Source organism: Octodon degus, unplaced genomic scaffold (assembly GCF_000260255.1).
Source record: "Octodon degus isolate 3935 unplaced genomic scaffold, OctDeg1.0 scaffold00190, whole genome shotgun sequence".
NCBI classification, from domain to species: domain Eukaryota; kingdom Metazoa; phylum Chordata; class Mammalia; order Rodentia; family Octodontidae; genus Octodon; species Octodon degus.
Window position 1 is genome coordinate 969,690 of NW_004524766.1, and position 6,893 is coordinate 976,582.

Sequence of the window (6,893 nt, forward strand, 5' to 3'; positions counted from 1 at the left end):
TCTGGTTTATTTCACTTATGAGTATAGCCTCAATTTTCATCCACTTAGCTATGAAGCCTTCGAGTTTGTTCTTCTTTATAGCTGAGTAATACTCCATTGTGTAAAAATACCACATCTTTTTCATCCATTCCTCAGGTGACGGACATCGTGGTTGTTTCCAAGATTTGTCTATAACAAATTGTGCTGCTATCAACGTAGGTACACATATATCACTAAGATATGATGTTTTCAGTTCCTCCGGGAAAATTCCCAGTAAGGGGACAGCTGGATTGAATGGAATTTCCAGTCCCAGTCTTTTGAGGGTTCTCCACACTGATTTCCATAACGGCTGTACCAACCCACATTCCAACCAGCCGTGCAGAAGGGTTCTTTTCCTCACAGCCTCTCCAGCATTTGTTGTTGGTTGTTGTTCATTATGTCTTCTAATAAAGACACAAGCTACACTTTCATTAGATAGAATTTTGTAACTTAGTCCACAACCACATTTTTCCTTCTTATATTAATGTTGTGTTTGCCTCACTTCTTATGTATTTGCATTGCTTCAGAGTTCACTTCATCTGCTGTTTTGTTCTGGCATACTTAACTACTCTAAGTGTGGGGCTAGATTTAAGACGACTGAATATTTCTATTTCAGGTATTTATTTAATGAACTTCAGGTGGGTGGTCATTGAAATGATACTGAATGCTGATTCCTGGGTGAATGAAAAGAATCATTATTTCAAAACCACACAGCTACTCAACAAATAAATAGAGGAATAACTTGGAAAGGAATTTAGGAATATGCACACTCAACTAAGTGGAGGCACTCCCAGCCTTGCCGGGAAACTCAGAACAACACGAAAGGATTGACAGATTTGTCGCACCCATGAGTCTGTACAGCTGGTGGAGCTCGGAACAACCGCCAGTGTCCTCAGGGCAAGGGAGTCTCTGCTCTGTATGCCAGAAAGACAGATACACACATACCTGGGACTGAGTCGGAGTGAGTCATTTGGAGGCTCTTGCTCCACTCATGAACGGACTCACTGTTCTGGGGCATTAGTAGATCCATCATGGAGAGCTCGAGGCCTACAGCAGGGGAGTGAGGGGCGGTGGCTGTGGACCACGACACATCAGGTTAGGCGTTCACAGTGCCGGTGCCAGCAGCGTTACCCTCAGCCAATTCTGCAGAATTGTTTCAGGTGTTGCTCTTAGAAGCTTGCTCTGTAATATTGCTTTCATCAGCTTCCTGATGAATATGTGAAGTATTAATAAGATGAGCAAATAATTTCTCTACAATCAGAACAGTCTTAAGAGTAAAAACGACGATGTCATAATACAGTATCCCCAAGACAACAACCTTAAAAGGAAGTCTAATGTAGCTGTCTGTTTCTTTCTCTTTCTATTAATTTTTAATTTGTATTGGCACATGTTTGTGATACTTATTGAACTGTAATAAATTCGCTTTTGTTCGATACTCCGTGGCAGATTCATTGTGTGTAACAAAGAACCTTCACCAAAATAAAAATGAATGACAGCACATCCATCCTATAAAACATAGATGCTACTGAGAATTGCTGAGGCTTGAAACACTTCCTTGGGAGAGATGTATTCTTAAATGATAAAGAAGGAAAAAGGAGCTTCTGGAATCATGTAGGAGAATGTAATGGCCTTCTAGAGTTTAACGTTTTCAGATTTTTTTCCTAATTTAGAGATATTATAAGAAAAGAAAATTAAACACCCACAGTTTTTGGCTAAGAAGATGATAAAACTCCACTTGGAAATAAGGGAAGTACACACCCAAGACAAGGGAAGTCAGCTCCACTTTCTGTCCAACTGCAGGGAGTGCAATAGAGGTTGAATAGAAGACAGAGAGGAGCGTGACAGGGTTGTACTGGCATCAGAATGAAGAGGGTGCCAACCCGAGTCCACCCATGGAGAAAGGAGCCTCGCTCTATTGGGACAGTGGAGATTATGGTCCTGGGAATGGGTGAAACGAAAGAAGAGTGGTAGGAGAAGACATGGGACAGAGATGGCTGTCCTAAGAAGCTGCTTCAGGGGAAAAGAGGGTCAGAGATGTCCTTGATGGTTCAGCGAGGTGAAAGGAAAGGAAACGAAAGCAGTTACAATAGGCAAAGCAAGGGTCGGTCAAATAGTTTAGCGGATTAAACCGCCTGCAAGCAGAAGCAGGGGCCAGGGGTTTGAGACCCAGGTCTGCCGTGCAAGCAAGCCCCGCCTCTGGCACCCCCTGAAAGGGCAACTGAGAGTGGGCGTGGTGGTGCACGCCTGTAATCCCAGCTTTTGGAAGGCTGTAAATAGGCAGATCGCTACGAGTCCGATCTAGTAGTGAGACCCTGAACATCCTGTAGACCCTTCCCCCCACACACACACAAAAAAAGAATACACAAAGAAAATGGAGAGGTGTCCTTGAACATGCACATGCGTGCGTGCACACACACATACGCAGAGTTGCCTTTTACTGCCCCAGCAGAGGAGCAGTGAGGAAGAAGTCCTTTAGGCGCTGAGAATGGACCTGTACTCCCCAAACATTAACTCCTTCGCTGGCTGGTTTCGGAGAATCCTATCCAAACACATTGCACCAAAAAGTTAATCCAGCAAAGTGAAACTTGGATAATGTAAAGATACTCTAAAAAATAAAAATAATGAAAACTCTGCCAAGCAAAAGCATGATGATTAAAGTGGGCAATTGAGCAGGTGAAAAGCACAGCACAAAACTCAGCATAAAGCAAAAGAAAATTACATGGAAAATTGGAGGTGCAAAATAACAATGTGAATAAGAAATGTCAAACCAATAAAGAAAAATACAAAAAATAAAATCCTATGCAATGAAACTAACTGATGTAAAGGAATAAATAGCTCAGAATGTATCTCAGAAATGAAGATACAATGAACAATTACTAAAGGATGGATTTCTCCAGATGAAACTACAGTAAAAGATATAAAGGAAAAAAATTGAGAAGGTACAATTAGTAGTAGAAATAATCGGAGTGATTATAAGCAGGGTTAATGAGAAAATAGTAATAGTAAGAGACAAAAAGAATACCCAGCATATTTTGTATAATATTTGAAGCAAAAAAACAACTAATGGCTCAAAATTAATAACTAAAATTAGAACTAAAGCACTTACAAAAGAAAAGAAGCACTATGAAGATGAAAAGTATTTGGTCAGCTCCTGGGGCTAGTGAAAAAAATTACTCCCATATATATCATATTTAGCTTAAAGATAAATGAAAGAAAGCTTTAAAAATGAAGGAAAAGCTTCTCTCTTGCTAATAGATTTTAAAAATTCAATTTCCCACTCGTGGTATACTCAAGATCAATTTATTTATGTATGGCAACTTTATTTCCTATGATCTTGTTATACTAATTAGTTGTAGGAAGTGTTTCGCTGTTGTCCTTGTTATTGTTAATTCTTTGGAATTTTCTGCTTATATATCATGCCACTAGAGTACAAAATCCATTTTGGGGACGATCCCCAAACTTCAAGGGGTGGATTTCCTTTCCTTTTCTATTCTACTAGGTAAGACTTTCACAGTGACATTGTTTAGAAATAATAAGCACTGGATTTGAAAATTTTTAAAAGATATTTTTTTTTAAAGTAGGGCGTATTAAATACATTCTAAATTTGCAATACTGTATAGGAAAGACAAAATAAAATTTTTCATTAAAAGCTTTATAGTGATTATATACTGAAAGGAGATATTATGAAACTTAATTTTACTTATCACTTTTTAAATGTAGACTTTAAATTTAACATCTTATGTGTATAATTTTGTATAAGTATGGCTCATATTACATATTTTTAGTATTTAATACAGCTAGGAACTAGACCTACTCTACCTCACAAAATATTGGTGGAAAAGCCCAACAATTTGGCAATATGAAGACCAAAAGTCCCGTCCTCAGACTGACTGAACAAGGAGTTAGAGGACTTTTTATTCCTTCTGTAAGTGTTTCATATATATATATATATAGTAGGGAAGGGTCTACAGGGTATTCGGGCTCTTACTACTAGATCAGACTCTCAGTTATCCTCCTGTTTACAGCCTCCCAAGAGCTGGGATGACAGGTGCATGCCACTACGCCCACTCTCAGTTCCCCTCTCAGTGTGCCCCGAGGGCAGAGCCAGGACCCCAGGCCTGGGGATAAAAACCCCAGCCCCTGCACCTGCTTGCAGGTGCTTTAATCCACTGAACTGTTTGGCTGACCCTTGGAACTGTTTCTCGATGGTCTTTATTGACATAAATAGAAATAAAATTTATTTTAGAATTAAACATTTAACTAATTATCCCATTTTAATTGTATGTGAATATATCTGCATATATGTCAGTAATATATATATATATATATATATATGCATAGTGAAATAATATTCCATGTTGGTGCATTGAAATTTTCCTTTTGTTTATTCATCCTTTTCCTTAACATGGGTTAGTAATCATTAACTCTAAATTCTCAACTCCAAAGGGCTTCAAAATCTGAAATTTATTGAGTGTTTACATGACAAGTGAAATATTCCATACCATGAAACTTTCTTTCATGCACATTATTAAAAATGCTATATAGAGTCATTCTTAAGGTCCCTTAAGGGTGTATATAAAATGTAAATAGAAATAATGTTCAGACCTAGATCCATCCCCAGTATATCTCGTTAGTATATGCAAATATTCCAAAGTTTGACAAAAATCTGAAATCCATAATCTGTTCTAAGCACTTTGCAGAAGGGATCCTCCACCTGTAGTGAATACTGATTTTTCATTGAAATGGATGCGTGAATGTCAGCATTGGATTTGAAAAGTTTTTCAGATAATCATGAAGATGTAGGCTTTCCAATTTATTTTAAACCTGAGAACTGGTTATGTGCTAACAGTGTCATTACTGACACGGAGAGCAGCATTGATAGAAGGATGGAATGAAAACACAAAATGTGGAACTCAGTAGTACCCACAAAACTTCCCTTCTGCTAGCGTGATGAGCACCACCACACCCACCCTCTCCAGAGTCGTGGGTTGAATTAAGTGCCTGAAGTGAGGTACTACTGTCTTTTCTGTATTTATTAAAAGGTTCCGTTATGTTCAGAGAATTTCTATGTTTCAAAAGATTCTCAACCGTGTAAAATCCTACAGTTCTATTTTAAGCCAGTGTTTTCCTAGGTGAATAGACCAATTACTATTGCAACAATTTATTAAAATCATATTAAAATAAAGGCAAGTCGTATTTTTCCTAAGAGAAAAAAAAATTGGCAAAAACCACATTAGCATTAAGAAAACTAGATTTCAAATGTCATGCCATATTAAACAATTAATGGATGTTTATAAAATTTCATGTTTGGAGAAAGTTTGCTTTTTCTGCATAGTAAAATTTATGACCAGATAGGTTCAGCGCTATAATAAACCTGCTTTAAAATTCTTGCACAAAATTGACATTCAACCATGTTCTAACAGTTCAGATACTGGCAGGGTCTACAAAGATGCCACTGGAAAATATATATAGTGCATAATTTTCATTTCTTTGCTGTCAGGGTAACATGTGTGCTTCATATGCTTTAGTGAAGTCTAGCAGTACAAATGTGTCAAAAAATCATAAAAATTTGTCTTCTATGACTAACATATAGGATTTAGGGCCCTGGTATTTGGGATATTTATCTCAAAGGAAGAAAAAGGAATTTATTCTTGGACAAGTATATATATATATATATATATATATATATATATATATATATATATATATATATATATATATATATATATACCTTGTGTTTAACAGATTTTCTCTATAAGATTTAATAAAACTACTTAAGCTGAAGTCACCATATTCATTGCATTTTTTAAATTCTCCTATTATAATAGCCTGAAAATTAACACAAGGCTCCGTGGTCATGGCTTTCAAAAATGGAATCAAGCTGGAGAGAGTACATTAATTCAACTTATAACCCAAGAAAGAAAATTATCTCTACTAAATTTGCCTTATGGCTATACTAAAATGTTTGCCACAGGAGATAAATAAAATGAATTATGGTATTAGTCTATATTCTTTTATTGCAAGTGATAGGCAATATACCTTATTCTGTTGACGTGGACATATAGGAACTCTCATAAAGTGGAGGTTGAAGGTAGAGGCTGCTATGTGGTCGAGCTGATGGTACCAGAGTTGTATCTCTGTCACTGTCCTGCCTACATATTCTTGCCTCTGCTAGATTTCAGATGCCAGGGTTGCTTTCTCCCTATGGGAGAAACAAAGGAATGGTCATACATGCCTCAACCTTGCGAGGAAAGACAAAAGGGCCCTGTTGCTTTGTTCTCTAGGCAGGAAGGCATCCGTGATCCTGACTTTGTGATATAGGATTCCTGTGCAGTTACTCCCCATTCTAAAACTGAAGCAAAACTCCCCAGCACAACCCTCATGCTAGTCTGTAGGACAAAGCCTTGCCCAACAAGGATGGTACCCAGATCCTTTTCAGTCTGGGGTTCACCTGGTAAGGCTAATGAGTTTTGGCTGCGGCTCGTGTTTCTTACCTAATTTCCTGATCTTTTTGTTTTTTTTGCAGAACTGTGGATTGAACTCAGGCCCTTGTGCTTGCCAGGCAAACACTTAGTCTACTGAGCCATCTCCTTGACCCCATAATTCCCTGATCTTGTCTGCATTATTAGATGGATGATTAGTAGTAACCCACATCGTATATTAAACTCTATCGCTATTTACATTTTTAAAAAATTTATTTGGTACAGGGTCTCACTGCACAGCTCGACTAATAGTGATCCTCCTGTTTCAGCCTCCCTGGTGCTGGATTACACATGTGCGACACCATGCCCAGTCTCAGTGGCCAGCTTAGTGCATGCTGGGGATGGGGCTGGCATGGCATGTGGTGCCAGGGATCAAACCCTGGTCCCTGCACT